The sequence below is a fragment of the Pinus tabuliformis genome, chromosome 4_1 (genome assembly GCF_031772625.1).
Source record: "Pinus tabuliformis cultivar Carrire ecotype Pingquan chromosome 4_1, CPIR1, whole genome shotgun sequence".
Classification (NCBI taxonomy): domain Eukaryota; kingdom Viridiplantae; phylum Streptophyta; class Pinopsida; order Pinales; family Pinaceae; genus Pinus; species Pinus tabuliformis.
This window is the reverse complement of record NC_142303.1, coordinates 664,514,891-664,534,509: the sequence shown is the minus strand read 5'-3', so window position 1 is coordinate 664,534,509 and position 19,619 is coordinate 664,514,891.

The window sequence follows — 19,619 nt, the reverse complement described above, 5'->3', positions numbered from 1 at the left end:
CACATGAGTGAGAAGGGGATGAAGATTCTTCACTCAAGAAATTTGTTACCAGGTTTGAAGCATGTTGATTTGGAATTATGTGAGAATTGTGTTTATGGAAAACAGAAGAGAGTCAGATTTTTGAGAGTTGGGAAAGAAAATAAGAACGAAAAATTAGATCTTGTACATACAAATGTATGGGGACCTTCTCAGGTATCATCTCTCTATGGATCTCGCTATTATGTTACTTTTATTGATGATACAACCAAGAAAACCTGGATTTATTGTATTCGAAATAAATCTGATGTATTTGATACTTTCAAGAAATGGAAAGCTTTAGTTGAGAATGAGATGGGAAAAAGGTTGAAGTGTCTCAGATCAGACAATGGAGATGAATATTACAGCAAAGAGTTTGATAAGTATTGTTCATAGCATGGAATTCGTAGAGAGAAGACAGTTCTAGGAACACCACAAGAAAATGGTGTGTCAGAAAGGATGAACAAGACAATCATGGAGCGTGCAAGGTGCATGAGATTTCTTGTAGGATTTCCTTTACAATTTTGGGCAGATGTTGTAGATATTGTTGTTTATCTAATAAAAAGAGGGCCTTCAAGCTACTTGGATGGAGGTATTCCATAGGAGGCATGGACAGGTAAAAAGGTAAACTACTCTTTTTTAAAGACTTTTGGTTGTGAAGCCTTTGTCCATATTAATAAAGAAAATAGAACAAAGCTTGAGGAAAAATCAACGAAACGTACCTTTATTGGATATGGTGTTAATGATTTTGGTTATCGCTTATATGATTATGAAAATCACAAAATAATTAGGAGCATAGATGTCATATTCAATGAAAAGGTTTTGTATAAGGATTGGATGCAGGAAAAGAAACAAGAAAAAGAAAAAGAAAAAAAACATACACAGTGCTTGACGAGATCACAGAAAAAGTAAAGGTGTCTGAAAATCATAATGATCAACAGCCAGAGCAACAACAACAACAAGAACCTCAAACACCTGAAAGTGGTGTCAGAAGGTCTACTAAGATAAGTAGACCCCTTGAACGATACTCTCCTTCATTGTATTATGCATTGTTGACTGATTCTGGTGAACCACAATGTTATGAAGAAGCAGTGCAAGGAAGAAACCACAAAGAAGTGGGAGCTAGCCATGAAAGAAGAGATGGAATCCTTGGTACATAAACAGACTTGGGACTTAGTCAGGTTGCATGTAGGTTAAACAACATTGCAGAATAAATGGGTTTACAGGTTAAAGGAAGAATATGGAGGTAGAAAAAGGTATAAATCTAGACTTGTGGTGAAGGGGTTTGCACAGAAAAAGGGTATAGACTTTAATGAGATATTTTCTCCTATTGTTAAAATAACCTCAGTCAGAACTATTTTAAGTCTAGCAGCAACAGAAACTTTGCATCTTGAGAGGTTAGATGTAAAAATGGGCTTTCTCCATGGGGATTTGGAGGAAGAGATCTATATGCAGCAGCCATAAGGATATGAGGTCAAAGGGAAGGAGAAACTAGTGTGCACATTGAAGAAGAGCGTGTATGGCTTAAAACAGGCTCCATGGTAGTGGTATCTAAAATTTGACAGGTTTATGTCTAAACAAGGTTATACTACATGTCACTCTGATCATTGTGTTTATCTCGAAAGGAAGAATTATGGTAGTTATATTATATTGTTATTATATGTAAATGACATGCTTGCTTGTAGGGTATAACATGCAGGAAATAAATGTGATCAAAGGAAAATTAGAAAATTCATTTGCAATGAAGGATTTGGGTGTTGCAAAACAAATCATTGGTATGAGAATAACTAGAGACAGGAAAAATAGCAAATTAACATTGTCTCAGAGTGAGTACATACAAAAGGTGTAGGAAATATTTAATATGCATGATGCAAAAATAATTACTACACCTTTGGCTAAGCATTTTAAACTAAGGATATGTGTCCCAAGACTCAGGAAGAGATGGATCATATATCTAAAGTTCCATATGCTTCAGCAATTGGAAGCTTAATGTATGCAATGGTTTGCGTAAGGCATGATATTGCACATGCAGTGGGAGTTGTAAACGGGTACATGAACAATCCACGAAAAGAACATAGGATGATAGTGAAGTGGATTCTTGGGTATTTGAGAGGTACCACATATCAAGCATTATGCTTTGGTGGTTCAAACATTGCTCTACAGGGATATGTTGATGCAGATATGGCAGGAGATAGAGATAACAGGAGGAGCACCACAGGGTATGTGTTTATTGTAGGTGGAACAGTTGTCAGTTGGGTTTCAAATTTGTAAAGTGTTGTTGCACTCTTAATGATGGAAGCAGAGTATGCCGCTACTACAAAGGCTAGTAAAGAAAGTATTTGGTTACAAAGGTTTTTGAATGAATTGGGTAAGAGGCAGGAGTTGGTCAGGTTATACAATGACAGCCAGAGTGACATTCATCTTGCAAAGAACTCAGCATTTCATTCCAAGACTAAACATATATAGCTCAAATACCATTTCATACGACCAGTGTTGGAAGAAGGACAATTGAAGCTAGAAAATATACACACTACCCAGAATCTTGCAGATACGTTAACAAAAGTTTTAATTAGGGAGAAAATGAGATTTTGCTCAGTTTCAATTGGTATTCAAGTATGATAATGAAGATGAGAAACAAATAGGTCCAAAGTGGATTCGTTGTCTAGTAAATAAAGTAGCAATGCAGTTGCTATAATCAGTCTCCAAGTGGGAGATTGTTGGGTGTGGAGCCTGATTATCTACTTTATTCAATGGTATCACCGCATTGGGCCCCAGTTCGTAAAGGGGTGGAAACGCTGCTCATTTTTCGCCACCAGGGGGGTCTAGGGGGGTAGCTTCCCTGTAGCGAGGGTTTGGGGGCAATGCCCTCAAAGCTAAAAATAGATGTAAAATTGCCTTGTAAAATGTTGTAATTTCGTAGGCAATCTAGGTCGTTCATTAGCCAGAGATATGATGGTAGAATTTATGTTTAATTTATGGATTTTTGCCCTAGAAGGAAACCCCTCACTATATATGAGGGATTTTTATTGCGGCTATGTATATGTGTATTCTAAGCGAGAAAGAGAGAGAAGATTTTGTAAGAGAGAAGAGGGAATTATAGCGAAGCTGTTGTAGGTTGTATCTCTTCATTTTGCTGGATAATATAAAAGGAACAATTGGTTGTTTCTCCGTGGATGTAGCCCAAATTGGGTGAACCACGTATATCTGTGTCTCTCTTGTTTTATGTGTTTTCTGTGTTTTTTGTGTTCATGTTTCTGCAATATTTTATGTGTTCCATTGCTCTATAATATATAATTTTCTAACAAAGACATGCACTGTAATATGGAAAGCAATCTAGTGGGAAAGGCAAATGACAACTTTGTCAACATTAGATGTGATGAGGTTCGAATTATAGGGGTCCACTCCACCAATCATAGGTAACAAGGCCTTGCGTTCTTGAGGACAACTATGCAAAACCTCTAGGGCAGACATGGCACAATGAGCCTAGGCAAGATCTTCAACAATACTATGTGTTGAGTAGCCCAGGTAGATGGGTTGTGTGATGTCTTACGAACGATGCCATTAGGAGGGCTATAAATAGGTTCCTAAGGCTTATCTAACGTGAGAGGTCTCATGGAAGGAGGTGGAGAAGATGAGTCCTTAGGAGAAGAACTCGACTCAGGAACATCATAAGACTTAGCTCATGTTGTCACATTGACATTCTCTTTACACATAAGGATGGATGAGCTATTTCCAAGATTAAAATATGGCTCCTCATTTCCCCCTTGCGGAGGTGGAGGACGATATGTAATCATTTGTTGTTGCAGTTGTGTAGGGAATGGATGAGGTAAAATATTAGGTTGTTGAGTAGTTGGTGGTGGAGCCAGAATTTTATGAACTTCATCCATTTGAGGGCACTTGTGAGTTAAATTTTCATCTTAACATATTTTTCAAGGGAACTTAATCTTTCGATGAGGCTCAATCGTGCCCCCTCCCTGATTTTGCGGTTTTCGTTGAGATTCCCAAGTAGTTTGAGTTTTCAATTGATTTTTCTTATTCTTTTTACCACCAGTTTGTTGGTTGTTCTTAGGTGTTTTTTACTTCACCATGAGAACATTGATGGACTCCTCAGAAGAATTTTTTTTTTTGTATATCCAGACGCACTGGCTGAGGCTTGCGATGTAATAATCAATTTCCTAAGTTGAGCAGCAAGTTGGCTCTGAAATAAGAAACAAACGACCCAATCACACCATCGGTGTGTGGACCACGAGCAGGTTCGGATGGGTCAATGGAAGACCTAGGAGCATTAGGCAGTACATCATAAAGTGTACCCAATTGTGAATAAATCAAATCCAATTATTGGGTAGCTAAGATAGCTTGCTCCTTGGAGATTTGAGGTCTAAAGGATTGAATGAACCATTTGTGCAATATCTCATCAAGAAGCTTGGTTCTAACCAACCTCTTGTGATGATGCCATTCATGTATATGATCGAAAATCAAGTGCCATCATCTTGTTTAAAGTTAAATAAGAGGCCAGAATCGATATCAAAACCTCGTAGGCAATTGAAAATGCGTCAAAACGTTTTGAGCTAAAGATGAAAAGTCCTTATAGGATGTTATGTGCAATTCAATGTACCATTTGGCAGCATCCCTAGCTGAAGTGTGTTGGAACAAGCATAATTTAATCAGATTTCACAAATTCAATGGGTACAGGATACAACAATATTAGAATGTATGTTGATGCTGATTTCACAGATTCAATGGGCGTAGGCTATGGCAACACAAGGTATGCGTGGTCATATTTGTATGTTTTTAAAATTGAGAGGAGCTATTTAGGGTTTAATTTTTTTATCCTTAGCTAAGATATACCTTTATAGGGTTTATGTTTTTTTTGTCATTATAAAATATATTTACATCTGCCCAAGGTTTTTAGTCTCTATTTTCCCAAGCTTGTTTGGGTGTAATATTAGGCTTCTTGGAGGGCTTATTTCAGCTCATGCTTTCAATAGGATCAGCCAAGAAAAGTTTCAGGAAAATTACAATGGTCATTTGCCTATTCTTGCCAATGATTTGGGGCATGTTTTATGCGAGCTATTGATACTTCCGCTAGCCTTCCATATGCATGGACTAATCTTAAGGTACTCTTTTCTCATACTCACTAAGGTTTTCCTAACTCATTTGTAGACTAATTCCAGTAACTTTTATTGTTTGGATAGTTTAGATGGTGATAGAAATTCAATTTAAGTGAGTGTTTTGGAGTTTATTATGTTGATCACACTAGGCCTAAAGTGTGAAGGTAGTTGGAAATATGATCCAGTGGTTAGATGTCATATATAACTATTAGTAGAATGTTGTTGGTATCTTATGCCATAATAGCTAAAAACCAAGCTGCATGGATGGCTTGGAAGATATTTATTTATTACTTGAACCATGTAAACAAAGCTTTTGTTGAAATCTATTTCTAAAGAAGCGGTCACTAAAGAATGTGTATTAATTGTTTAGAATTCCCCATAGGTTTTTATTTTTTGAGTAGCAACAGATTGTCCCCTTTTACAATGCCACTTGTGCCTACTATAGTCCTTTTGATTTTTCCCTCATCATTTGTTTTGTAAGTTCTATGATCATCTCTCTAATCATGATGATTTTCTAAAAAAAATATGAGGGTTGGGCTCTCCATGGATCTATTTGAGCCTATAATCTTTATACTGACAAAAACATGATATGTAATTATTGGAAGAGACGTTTCAAATAATTGTTCTCCCTTCTCCTCTAATTTAAACCCAATAGTAGGTTCTGGCATGTAAGTGATATTAATGTACAATTTTCTGGTTTGTGCATGCCTTAGTGAACCTAATACTGTGGATAATTCTGTTGTTCAACCTTAACAATGTATTCAAAATTATGACAAGGTTACAAATAATTAATTAGTAATTGTTAATGAACACTGGTTGAGTGATTAGTACATTAGCAGCTTTAATTGATAAGACAAAGGCAGAAATAAGGTTATGGCTCTATGATACTGGATCTGCTTGGCAGATGAGTTGGTATCCGTGTGGAAACAGACCCTGCATGCTCCAGGGCTGTAGGATCTGTTTCCACACGAATACCAACTCATTTTCCAGGCAGATCCAGTATCATAGTGGCCATAAACTTATTTCTGCCTTTGTCTTGTCAGTTAAAGTTGCTACTGTTCTAATCGCTCAACTAATGTTCATTAACAATTAACAATTAATTGTTTGTAATCTTGTCATAATTCTGAATACATTGTTACTTAATGGTAAATTTTCGGCGTTAGCATTTTTATGAAAACAACAATAGAAAGTGAGGAATATTTCAATCTTCAACTACCCAGTATTCTAGGAAATCCAAAGAGAGGAATTTGTTTTTCTTTCTGAAATACTCATTCAAAAATTGGTGTCTAAGCGAAGTTAGGTTTTGCATAAGCTCAAGGCTTTGTCAACATGGGGGAGCCTTCTCATGTTGTCTAATGACACATCTAAACAAGAAATATCCCAATTCTCCCTCATGTGGACATGTGGACCAAAATATCTTTCAAAGGTCAACATCCTAGCTCTAGACTTCTTCTCTATAATGTCCTAGGCTAATTTTTTTGTCTTAGGGCTTCTTATTTAAACCATAGTTTTCCAATATAAGTACAAAAAAAGTTATTCCTTTAGTAGATATTTCTTATAACATATAAATCAACTCCAATAGATATGTACAACTAATATAATCATCAACAATAGGAGCTTACTCAAATCCATAATAATAGTACTAACTGTCCAATAACCAAATTATCCACATGCCAATGATACTGTTGCCAAAGCAAACTCGATCCAACTATAAAATCAAATTGAGCTAAGTCCTGCAGCAGCTACTTTTCCCTATTTCTGTAAACAGATCTTGGATTATTCCTTCCTCAGTTCAGTGGTGTCAAAAGGTAGACACAGCAGACTAAACTATCTGTCTGGGGTACTTGTAGCTTCAGAAGTGTAGCTCTCATCCTTAAGGATTCCCTTTCCAATAGCTAGTAGCTCCTTGGTGGTTTGTAACTTATTTTAGAACTTGGTAATTCACTGAAACTCATGTTCATCTAACAGTTTGGTCTACCAAACTCTGCTTCAGGAGGACCTGAACTGTCTCAGAGAGACACGGAACTCTACCTCAGGAGGGCTGAACTGTTACAAACATCGAACACTACCTTAGGAGAGCCGAACAACCTTAAATAAATCCACTAGAATATGCCCGTAATATATAATAAACTCTGCCTTAGGAAGACCAAACAACCTCAGAGAAATTCACTGAAATTTGCCCATAACATATTTGTATTTCTACCTTAAGAAGGCTAAACTGCCTCAGGGAATAGTTCACTGAAATATGCCTTAGAATACATCTACACAACTTTAAAAGAATTTGAGTTCTTGCCTCAAATTTGACACCAAAACTTGTTGTCTTCTAGATAGGTGAATCCCATGATTTCTAGACCAGAATCATAAGTTAAATGAGGAATTTACTAACTAGGGTGGAATCTTTCACCACTAAAATTACTAGATAAAAAGGGGTTTTAAAACCCATAGAGCCACAACTCAAGAGAACATAAGTATTTGATCCAATTTGATTCCAACTCTCCTATCTCCTCTATTTATGGATTCCTTCATGGCCTCCTAAATATGAGGGTTGTGAATGCAACCCCTAATTTTGGGCTTTTTTGCCCTAGCTGACTCATGTTTTACACAATGTTGCCCCAACATTGGAAAAAACGGGTTTTACCCCTTTATCAAGACTATAGCCCTATGGGGTTGGATAGGCTATTTCGTCCTCACTTAGCCAATCAATTGGGAGAGTACATTACATTCTCCAAAGGGACAGGGGGGCTTCTAAAGTGGACACACAAACCCCATCTGTGAAACAATCAACTTCTCATGACCTTAAAGCATATCCATAGCGGCTTAAACATGCCATATCTAAACTCCAAGGTTGACATTTTTGTTCTCCACAAATTAGCAAGTGGATTCTTCAAACATCATCCAAGGTGGACATTTTCACTCTCCACAAATTAGCAAGTGGATTCTTCAAACATCATCAAACGTTGACAAGTGATTTTCTATTCTTCTTTACGTGCAGACATGTAGGCTATCCTAATCTACTTGGGGAAAGAAGCTATCCAATTTTCTCATATCTAATCAAAATTTAATCATATTGGAGTTGGCCTTCGGTCATATAGGTCAGCCTAAGATTTACGTGCACTTTAAACCTGCATTTTAAGGTCAACTTGTGTAAAGATATTAATACATTTTGTTGATTTGGTCGACTATATAGATCAATCTTAATTATTTGTTTCTCTTTATCGCTAGGTGCACTAGGCACTCTGTTTTGCAACATCTATCTGAGTTTAGGTTGCACTTTTTTTTGTCTTCACCATGTTTCAGACTATGTTTCTCAACCCAATAAGAGATGTCACCAAATATAGCAAAAAATATACCAGCATTATTAACCATTGTTGTCTACTCTTGACTTTACGAGCTTAAGGTCATAGCAATAAAGAAACTACTTTGTTGTAGAATACACACAATACAATAATAGATCAGTTGTATTTTCCTTTTTAAGATGAATGATAATGTTGGATATTGGATGAGCATTCACAGCTTGGACATGGTTTCAGTGCAACCTCTTCATCCCACATATACATAGAGTGTTGTTTAGCCATTGATTTACAAAAGGGCCGACAATACTTTCAATGCACCAAAACTATACAACATCTATGACAATGGAAATTATATCTTGAATGTCTATTTTAGAATTTGGATGAATTGGAATTAGTTAAAGGTATTACATATGTGATTTTCCCTTAGTATTGGATCTATGTCTCCAATTGGTGCAGTTTTTTGACCTTCCGTTTCTTGCAGGTATGGTCAATTGTCCTGCATTTTTAGTAGAAGTGCTTCATTTGTTTGATTGAACCCTACAATTTAATCATCAAATGAATGATTCTCCAACAGAGGTCATGATGTAGGCTCAGACTTGAAAACATAAACAGACAATCTCTAATTTATGAGTTATGTCCTAGCATGTAAAACTAAGGTATGGTAGACATTCTGTTTGGTGGACATAATTAGAGCTTGGATGGAATGTCACTTCTTTGCCAACAAAGCTAACAAAGTTTGTCCTTAGCAATGATTGGTGCCATTCCCTTCTAAACCAACCAGCATCACTACCTTCCTGTTAATTTTAGGTAACAATGGTATGTTCTATGCTTAAGAGCAATTTTACTTCAATTTTCTTATTAGCCCAATATCATTATCCAGATTAGCAATCACAATAACATGATAGTAAAATGTAGATAGAACATAAAAAATAAAAGTAGAAGACAAGCCAAGATACAAAGACACAAGATGTGGCGCATGTCAGGGACAAACCCCAATGTGGGGAAAGTTGAAACCCTTTGAAAAATTCTTCTTATTATTTTTCAAAAGTTTAGCAAAGAGAGAGAGTACAATATGCAAAGTTTTCCCAATCAAAGTCAAATCTGTCATGTCAAACAACAGTCACAGGAATCCCAAACCAGAAAGTCAACGTTGGTCAAATAGGGCAGAATTCTTCCTCCAATTTAGCTCGGTGAAACCTAGTCAACTTGGCCTCCAATAATCCTATGAATTAGCCCAAAATAGTCTTGAAAATCACAATCAAACTTGGTCAACGCAGAATTCAAACCTACGGTCAATTTTATGCCAAGTTACTAGAAACGTTGGGCTAACCTCGCCAAAACACTATTTGGCGTTTCAGATTTAGAAACCAGTACGAAACGCCTAAAAAATGGCATAAAAACATATTTGTAGTGTTCAAAAATATCAGAAACTGTGGGTTAGAATCCAAAAATGTTTTTAGGGCGCTTTGGTAAAAAGCATCTGTTTCCACTAATTTTTAATACCTATTAGTATGTAATATATTCATTGGGAGGCCATACACATTAATATGTTTTTAGGGAAAGTTGGAGGCCGTGTGTGCACTATGAGTAATACAAAGCGTACACCACCTGGTAGACTATGGCCATCTTTGAGAGATTGTTCCATTGATGTTGGGCATTTGTATAACAGTTTGGACACCCGTTGAGTGGTGAACTATGATAAAGATTGTCATGTGTGACCCACAACACATGAATCTTTCCTTCCTCCCATTTGTTGGCAACGTATGGTGAAATCCTTTGGTTCATATTTCTTTTAAGTTTTGGCATGTGGAGAATTATTTTACTTATATGCTTTACATGTTTGTCATTGCTTATATGCTTTAGAAAATTGTCCTCTCATTTATGTTCAATTAATGAATGGTACATAAGATAAATTGGAGCATGGTTGTATGCAAATGAGACTCCGAAGGTTGGGAATTTAAGGAGACATACCATTCATGTGAATGCATTGAGAACCATATGACATTTACCATTAAGTAAATTGTAGAGTAAGGGTCGAGCTAAAGGAGATAGATCTCTACAATTTTGTTGGCTAATTGCATAGAATAAATAATTATTCCCTCATTGGAGTCACCAAAATGGAAGTGCTAAGAATGCATTAGACATAGAACATTTCTTTGAGTGATACATCAATGTCCTTTAGTAATGTTGAAGCTATCGACTCATCAATTTCTGCAATTTCCAAGGTGTTTGATCATACTAGAAAGCAATTGGATCCTTGAATCCAGTTCTTTAAAAGAGTTGTTATATATATATATATATATATATATATATATATATATATATATATATATATATATATATATATATATATATATATATATGCGTGTGTGTGTGTGTGTGCCATTTCCTGCTGTATCATATTCAAATTTTTTGAAAATTTGCCATATCCGTTTCAAACCCCGTATTCGTATCTGTTCCCGTATCTGTTTTAGTGCAACTTAGATTTTTTGTAGTAAACATTGGTCAAATAGTACAGTTTGACTCGATTCCTATGCCTAGAAATACAGGCAGCTCAAAAAAAAATTCCTCACCAAAAACATAGTCAAATAGGTCAATGCTGGTCAAAACCCTTCGTGAAATTGGGTCAACGTTGGTCAACGTCCAAAACAGAAAATGACTATCTCCTTCTTCGCACGTGTGGAGAGGCTGCCCAGAAATCCGTACCCAATCATGTGAGGAGAGAGATGTGCGAGAAGTGAAGTGAGTAAATGAGGAAGAGGCTCCTTCTATTTATATGCAATGTTGTGGGTTTGAGAGCCTAAATTATATTACTACTCGACCTTGACAATTTGTTCATAATAAAAATAAATTCATAATTCCATTTGTACATGTTAGAATGAGATGATCTTTAGATCAATCCTACACCTCTCGGAAAGAGGAATCCAATAAAAATATTAGCTGCTTCATATGAGCTATCCAAGGTGAAGTTAAGGCTTTTTTTTCCAAATTTAACACTCCCTCTCAACTAGGGATAACTTCTCCTGCCAAACCGTATGATAATTTGTACCATCCCTACCATCTATGCTCTATTCTACTGAACCATGAAGAAATAATGAAGAGGAAATGATCGAGAATGTATCATACCATTCTCCACTAACCTGAAGTTAGTCTCCAATAATCAAGAGTGTATCATACCACTCTTCACTGACCCAAAGTTAGTCTCCATTGATCCTAGATCAATATCAAACATCCTAGCATACGGAGTATGGTATTACACGATGCATCCATCAGTAGTACTATGGTCCCTATCCTCATTTCCCTAATCATTGGCCAGATTAGAGGTATTTCCCATGAGTCCTGGACTGCATGGGTAGGATGTGCCGGTAGGAAAAGGCGAACCACTCATCTTGCTCATATGCTATTGGAGAAGGTGAGCCATTCATCATATGCATATATCAATATGGGGTATCACAGGGGAAGATGAACCACTCACCCTGTACACAACGCACCACTAGGGGAAGGTGAACCACTCACCCTATGGTTGCTCATCATTCCAAGAAGTACCCCAAGACCCCTCGGAGCTCCCAGAGCTCAATATCCACCTCATAAGAGGGTCTCTCCATGACTCCAAGCCATTCACAAAAGGTTAAGAATTTGACTTTCCCTAGGGGATTCATCAGAATATCGGCGACCTGTTCATCAGTCCCAATATGATGGAGCCTTATTTCTCCTTGTTGTACCATATCCCGGATAAAGTGGTACTTGATATCAATACGCTTGGAGTGGTTATGAAACACAAGATTCTCAGAAAGACGAATTCCACTCTAGTTGTCGCAGAAGATCATGGTGTTATCCAACACATGTCCAAATTGCTCACTAAAGAGCTTCCTCAACCAAATAGCTTCACAAGAGGCCAAACTAGCAACAATATATTTAGCCTCATCGGTGCTTAAAGCAACCGACTTTTGCTTCCGGCTCATCTAGGATGTCGAAACAAAACCTAGAGAGAAGCAACATCAACATGTGCTTTTGTGATCCACCACACTGCCAGCCCAGTCTGCATCAAAGTAACCATGGAGCCTCACATTCCCGACAGTGTATCTTAGTCCATAAGTGATTGTGCCCAGGAGATATCTCAAGATATTCTTGGCAACAATCCAATGTATGTGATGAGGCTTGACCATAAACTGACTCAGTGTGTTCACTACAAAACATTTGTCCAGATGGGAGTTCACCAAGAACATATGTCCGGACAAGGGTTCACCAAGAACATCAAGGCCCCCATGAGTTGATGATACTCATAAGGATTTCCCAGATCAGGCCCAGCAACACTTTCGCATAACTTCTTGAAGTTAAGTTCCATCGGAGTAGTCACGGACTTGCAGTCCACCATCCCAAATCTTTCAAGTAGCTTCACAATATATTTTCCTTGAGAAAGGAAAATCTCTCTTGGATTTTGATAGATCTCTAACCCTAGGAAATAATGCATCAGTCTTAGGTCCTTCATTTCAAATTTGGAAGCCAACTCCCTCTTACATTGATGAATAAGAGGTTCTACACCTGTGAGAAAGAGATCGTCCACATAGAGTACTAAGATGAGAGGTCTATCATTCTCAACATTAAAGTAAAGGTTCAAATCAACTTCACTTCTTGTAAATCCCAGCTTCATCAGATAATTGTCAATCTTCTCATACCAGGCCCAGAGTGCTTTCTTCAACCCATAGAGGGCTTTCTTCAACCTGCATACATGTTTCTGATGATCTTGAACTTCGAACCCCTCAGGTTGTTCTACATATACTTCCTCCTTAAGTGAACCATGCAAGAAGGAAATCTTGACATCCATCTAGAGTGGGTTCCATCCTTGCAAGGCAGCAGGGGTTATGATCGAATTGATGGTGGTGTAGCGGGAAATTGGGGCAAATATCTCATCATAGTCCAAACCTTCCTTCTGAGAGAAGCCTCAAGCAACAAATTTGGCCTTGAAATTTTCAGTACTACGATTAGCTCCATGCTTGATCTTGTAGAGCCATTTAGAGGTAACTCCCAAACATCATTCTTCATAATCAACTCATATTCTTTATTCATAGCATCCTTCCATACTTGGTGCTTCACAACTTCTTCAAATGAGCAAGGCTCAGATTGAATAATGGTGCTCATGGCAATTAAGTACCCTTGGTACCTATTCGGCTTCTTACTTTCACGAAATGTCCCCCTAGGTGCAACATGTGCAACTGGTGCAAATATCTCATCATAGTCCACACCTTCCTTTTGATAGAAGCCTTGAGCAACAAATCCGGCCTTGAACTTTTCAACACTTCCATCAACTCCATGCTTGATCTTGTAGAGCCATTTAGAGGTGACAACAGATTTGTCCTGCAGTCTAAGGACCACATCCCAGACATCGTTCTTCATAATCGACTCATATTCTTCATTCATAGCATCCTTCCATACTTGGTGCTTCACAACTTCTTGAAATTAGCAAGGCTCAAATTGAATAATAGTCTAGGGACCACATCCCAGACATCGTTCTTCATAATCGACTCATATTCTTCATTCATAGCATCCTTCCATACTTGGTGCTTCACAACTTCTTCAAATTAGCAAGGCTCAAATTGAATAATGGTGTTCATGGAAATCAAGTACCCTTGGTACCAATTTGGCTTCTTGCTTTCATGAAATTCCCCCCTAGGTGCAACATGTTTCTCGGCATATTCGAGAGTTTCCCTAAGCCATGAGGGTATCCTTTTAGAGGAGGAGGGCTCGTGTGGAGGTGGATCAATGGGATCCATTGGTTCTTAACATTGGGCATCGACTAATCCTACATTTCTCCCTGTTTTCCTGTATCTGCTTCTTTGTCCTTCATTGGAATAGGAAGGTCACTAATCTTCTCAAGGGCAACATCTTCATCGAAGGTGACATCATGACTTATCTCCACTTCTCTTTGACAAAGCACATAGATTCTATATGCCTTGGAAGTTTCACTATAGCCCACACATGTTCCTTTCTTCCCAAATTCCTCCAATTTGCTTCTCTTTTCTTTCAACACATGAAAATATATGGGACTACCAAAAATTCTAAAATGAGAAACATCAGGTTTATTACTGTTGAAAACTTCTTTGGGAGTTTTGGAGTCCAATGCTTTATGAGAGCATTGATTTTAAACGTACACGACAGTGTTGGCAGCTTCACACCATAGGAACTTTGCAAGGCTTTGATCATGAAGCATGGCATGGGTGGCTTATATAATGGAACGGTTCTTCCTTTTAGCAACATCATTTTGCTCAGGAGTATATGCGGTAGTAGTCTCCCTCTTAGTTATAGCTTCTCTACAATAGTCATTGAACTCATTTCATTCATACTCGGTTCCATTATCGGTCCTCAATATCTTGATCTTTTTTTCTGTTTGATTTTTCAACCAAGACTTTGAAAGTACAAAACCATGTGAATACTTTGTCCTTCTTCTTCAAGAAATATATCCAAGTTTTGTGATAGAAGTCATCCACTAAGATAGCATAATATAAATATCCTCCCAAATATGTCACAGGAAACATACCAGATAGATCAGAATGAATCAATTGCAAAATGTCAGTGGTCTTTCTATCACTCGAGGGGAATGGACCCATTGTATGTTTCCCTTCGGCACATCCTTGACATACAACTTCATGTTCTATTTTGAATTTAGGCATACCTATAACCATCTTCCTTGCATCAGGTAGAGCCTTATAATGAAGATGAGCAAACCTCTGGTGCCATAGTTCAGATTGAAGAGATGTGTAGCAAGACATAGCTCCTAATGGACTTCCTCCAACTTGATATAAGCTGTCAACCCTGAATCCAAGAGTAAATGCTTCTTTGAAATTTCTTTTCTAGACATGAACCTTTCCATCGATGTATGCCACCTTGAATCCTTTGTCTTCAATTGACGAGTTAGATCAAGTACATATATTACTTCTTGTAGATTAATGGTGTTACCTTCATTCAATTGAAGGGTAACATTCCCAACTCCTTTCATGGGATAGGTGGCAATGGGCATTGTCTCCAAAGATTATTTCCAAATTTGTATCCTTTTCTATCAGATTTTCTTAATTTTAGACAACAATGGTATGTTCTATCCTTTAGAGAAATTTTACTTCAATTTCTTTATTAGCCTAGTATCAATATTCAAATTAGCAATCACATCAACATGATATTAAAATGCAAATAGAACATAAACATAAACAGTAGAAGACAAGCCAAGATAAGAGGACATCAGATGTGGCACCAGCCAGGGACAAACCCCAATGTGGGGAAACCCTTGATCAAATCTTCTTGTAGTCTTCAATAGTTCAGCAGAGAGAGATAGTACAATTTACAAATCTTTTAACAACAACAAAAGAGCCCTAACCAAAAAAGTCCACGCTGGTCAATAGGGCAGATTTGACCCTCAACAAATTGGTCAACTTTGGCCTCCAAACAACAAGATAAAACAACCCTCAAAATAGTCAAATTTAGCCTAGTCAAAGTCTGGTCAAATAGCCCACCTGCATTCAACCCTAGTTGTAGTCAACACTGGTCAACAATGGACATTTAGCCTCAATTTTTGTGCCTAGAAGTGCGGCCTACCCAAACAGATATAGCCCTCACAAAAACACAATCAAAAGAGGTCAACGCATGCTGGTCAGTGCTTGATTAAACTATCCAGAATTTTGTTCTCCTAAAATTTAAATCTCCTAAAATTTTAGCCTCTTGACCTTCCCCAGGGGCTTTGTCAAAATATTGATGACTCGCTCATTTGTCCCAATGTGATGGAGCCTTATTGCTCCTCATTGTAGCATATCCCAGATAAAGTGGTACATAATATCTATATGCTTGGAGCAATCATGAAACATCAGATTCTTGGATAATCAGATCCCACTTTGGTTGTCACAGAGGACCACAGTGGTATCCAACACATGTCCTAACAGCTCACTGAAAAGCTTCCTCAACCAGATAGCATCACAAGAGGCCATACTAGCGGCTATGTATTCGGCCTCGGTGGTGCTCAAGGCAACCAATTTCTGCTTCTTGCTCAGGATATCGAAGCAGAAACCAAAGAAAAACAACATCTAGAAGTGCTCTTGCAATCCACCACACTGCCAGCCTAATCAACATTAGAATAACCATGTAGCCTCACATCTCCGACAATGTATCTCAGTCCATGAGTGATTGTGCCCCGAAGATATCTCAGAATATTCTTGGCACCAATCCAATTTATATGATGAGGCTCAACCATATATTGGCTCAACGTGTTAACTGCAAAACATATGTCTGGACGAGAGTCCAAGAAGATCAGTTCTCCTATGAGTTGCAGATACTCAGAAGCATTTCCCAATTTTGGTCTAGTAGCACTACCACATAACTTTTTAAAGTTAAGTTCCATCAGAGTAGTCACAGGCTTGTAGTCCACCATCCCAAATCTTTCCAATATCTTCACAACACATTTTCCTTGAGAGAGGAAAATTTCACCTGGCTTTTACCAGACCTCCAACCCTAGGAAATAGTGCATCGGTACTAGGTCCTCCATCTCAAATTCAAAACCCAACTCCCTCTTACATTTGTGAATGAGAGGGTTTGCACTTCCATTAGCTCCATGCTTGATTTTGTAGAGCCACTTAGAGGTGACAACCGATTTCTCTTGGGGTCTAGGGACCACATCCCAGACATCATTCTTCATAATTGACTCGTATTCTTCATTCATATCATCCTTCCATACTTGATGCTTCACGACTTCTTCAAATGATGAAGGCTCATTTTGAATGATAGCGGGCATGGTGATCAAATATCCTTGATACCTGTTCAGCTTCTTGCTTTCACGGAAATTCCACCTTTGGTGCAATGTCTCTCAGCATCTTCGAGAGTCTCCCTAAGCCATGAGGGTCTCCTTTCAGAGGAGCAGGGATCATGAGGAGGAGGATCAATATGATCCATAGGTTTATCAACATCAGGCATCATTTAGTTTTCTTTTGCACCTTGATTTCCGATGTCAGCTTCTTTTTCCTTCCTTAGGATAAGAAGGTTGTTGATCTTCCTAAGGGCCATAGCTTTGTTGAAGGTGCCATCATGACTTATCTCATCTTCCTTTTGACCAGCCACATAAATTCTATATCCCTTAGAATTTTCACTATAGCCCACAAAGATTCCTTTCTTCCCAGATGCACCCAATTTACTTCTTTTCTCTTTCAGCACGTGAAAATATACAAGACTTCCAAAAATTCTAAAATGAGAGACATTGGGTTTCTTACCAGTGAACATTTCTTCAGGAGTCTTGGAGTCCAATGCTTGATGAGGTCATCGGTTTTGAACATACATGATGGTATTTGCAGCCTCAGCCCATAGGAACTTCGTAAGGCCTTGATCATGAGGCATGCCATGAACTGCTTCTGCAATAGAGTGATTCCTCCTTTTAGCCATACCATTCTGCTAAGGAGTGTATGGCATTGTAGTCTCCCTCTTAGTGCCAGCTTCTCTGTAATAATCTTGGAATTCATTGGATTTGTACTAGGTCCCATTATCATTCTTCAATATCTTGATTTTCTTCTCAGATTGGTTTTCGATCAAGGCTTTGAAGTGTCGGAACTAGGTGAACACTTCATCCTTCTTCTTCAAGAAGTAGATCTAGGTATTGCGAGAATAATCATCCGTAAAGGTGAGATAATATAAGTATCCTCCCAAAGAGTTTACGGGCATCATATCAGATATGTCGGAGTGGAACAATTGCAATATATTTGTGGTCTTGCTATTACTTGAGGGGAATGGTCCCCTTGTAAGTTTTCCTTTGGCACATCCCGGACATACACCTTCATGCTCTACTTTGAACTCAAGCATACCTGTCACCATCTGTCTCACATTGGGTAGGGTCTTATAATGAAGATGGGCAAACCTCCGGTGCCATAGTTCAAATTTTAGAAATGTGTCGCAAGACATGGCTCCCAATGGACTTCCTCTAGCTTGATACAAAGTGTCAACCCTGAACCCAAGAGTAAAAGCATTCTTAAAATTTATTTTCCAAACATGTACCTTTCCATCGATGAATGCCGCCTTGAATCCTTTGTTCTCCATGACTGAAATTGACACCAGGTTCTTCTTGATATCAGGTACATATAGTACTTCTTCCAAATGAATTGTGTTACTTTGATTCAATTGAAGGGTAATATTCCCTACTCCTTTCACGAGATAGGTGGCATTGTCTCCAAGGACGATCTCCAAGTTTGTCTCCTTTTCTATCAGATTAGGGAGGGCTTCCTTATATCGGGTGAAGTGCCTTAAGGCACCACTATCAATCAACCAATTTCCAAAAGTGTCTGGAGGAGAGGCAGTGTAGAGGACCGATATAATATAATACTCTTTTTTCTCATTGTTTACAACATTTGATTCTTCATACCTAGAGTTCCTTGATTTCTTGGAGGGTCGACCATTTCCTTGATGTCCCACATTCCTTTTTCCTTTGCCATTGGACCTGCCATTCCTTTGATCGTTGTTGTTGAAGTTGCCCCTCGAATGATTGTGATTATCATCATGCAATGTGTCCCTTCTATTTGGACACACCCTTGCATAGAGGCCAAACTCATTGGAAACAAAGCACTTCCACTTGCTTCCTCCTTTAGATCCAGGCTTTCCATGAAAATGACCTTTAGACCCTGCATTATTTGTCCTTTTGGCATGAGCGGAGAATGCAGTGGGTTTGCTTCTATTAGAAGGCATTTCTTGCTCCACAATTCTTGTTTCTTCTTGAATGCATCTCAACATCAATTCTTCAAACCCTTAAATTTGATCATTTTTTAGGAAGTTGGTTCTAAATACATACCACTCAGGTGGGAGTCCTCCAAGGGTGGTGAGAGCAAGTTCCATGTTAGGAATGACTTCTCCAATCGAGAGTAGATCATTCTTGATATCAGTAATCTTCAAGAAATATGATTGAATATCCTCATCCTTTCCCTTCTTAATATCCTTAAACTTATTCTTGAGAAATAGAATTGGATTAGCATTACTAACCTTGAACATGTCGACCAACCTGTCATAGATCTCCTTGGAGGTCTTCAATTCGGAGATGTAGGCTACTAGATGCTTGTCAATAGAATCCCTGATAATCTTCTTTGCTTTGACTTCAGCCCTATTGTACTTGGTCTTCGTAGCAACCAGTGCATTTGAAGGAGGTTCAGGGATTTTACCCTGCACATAGTCCATCACTTCTTTTTCTTCC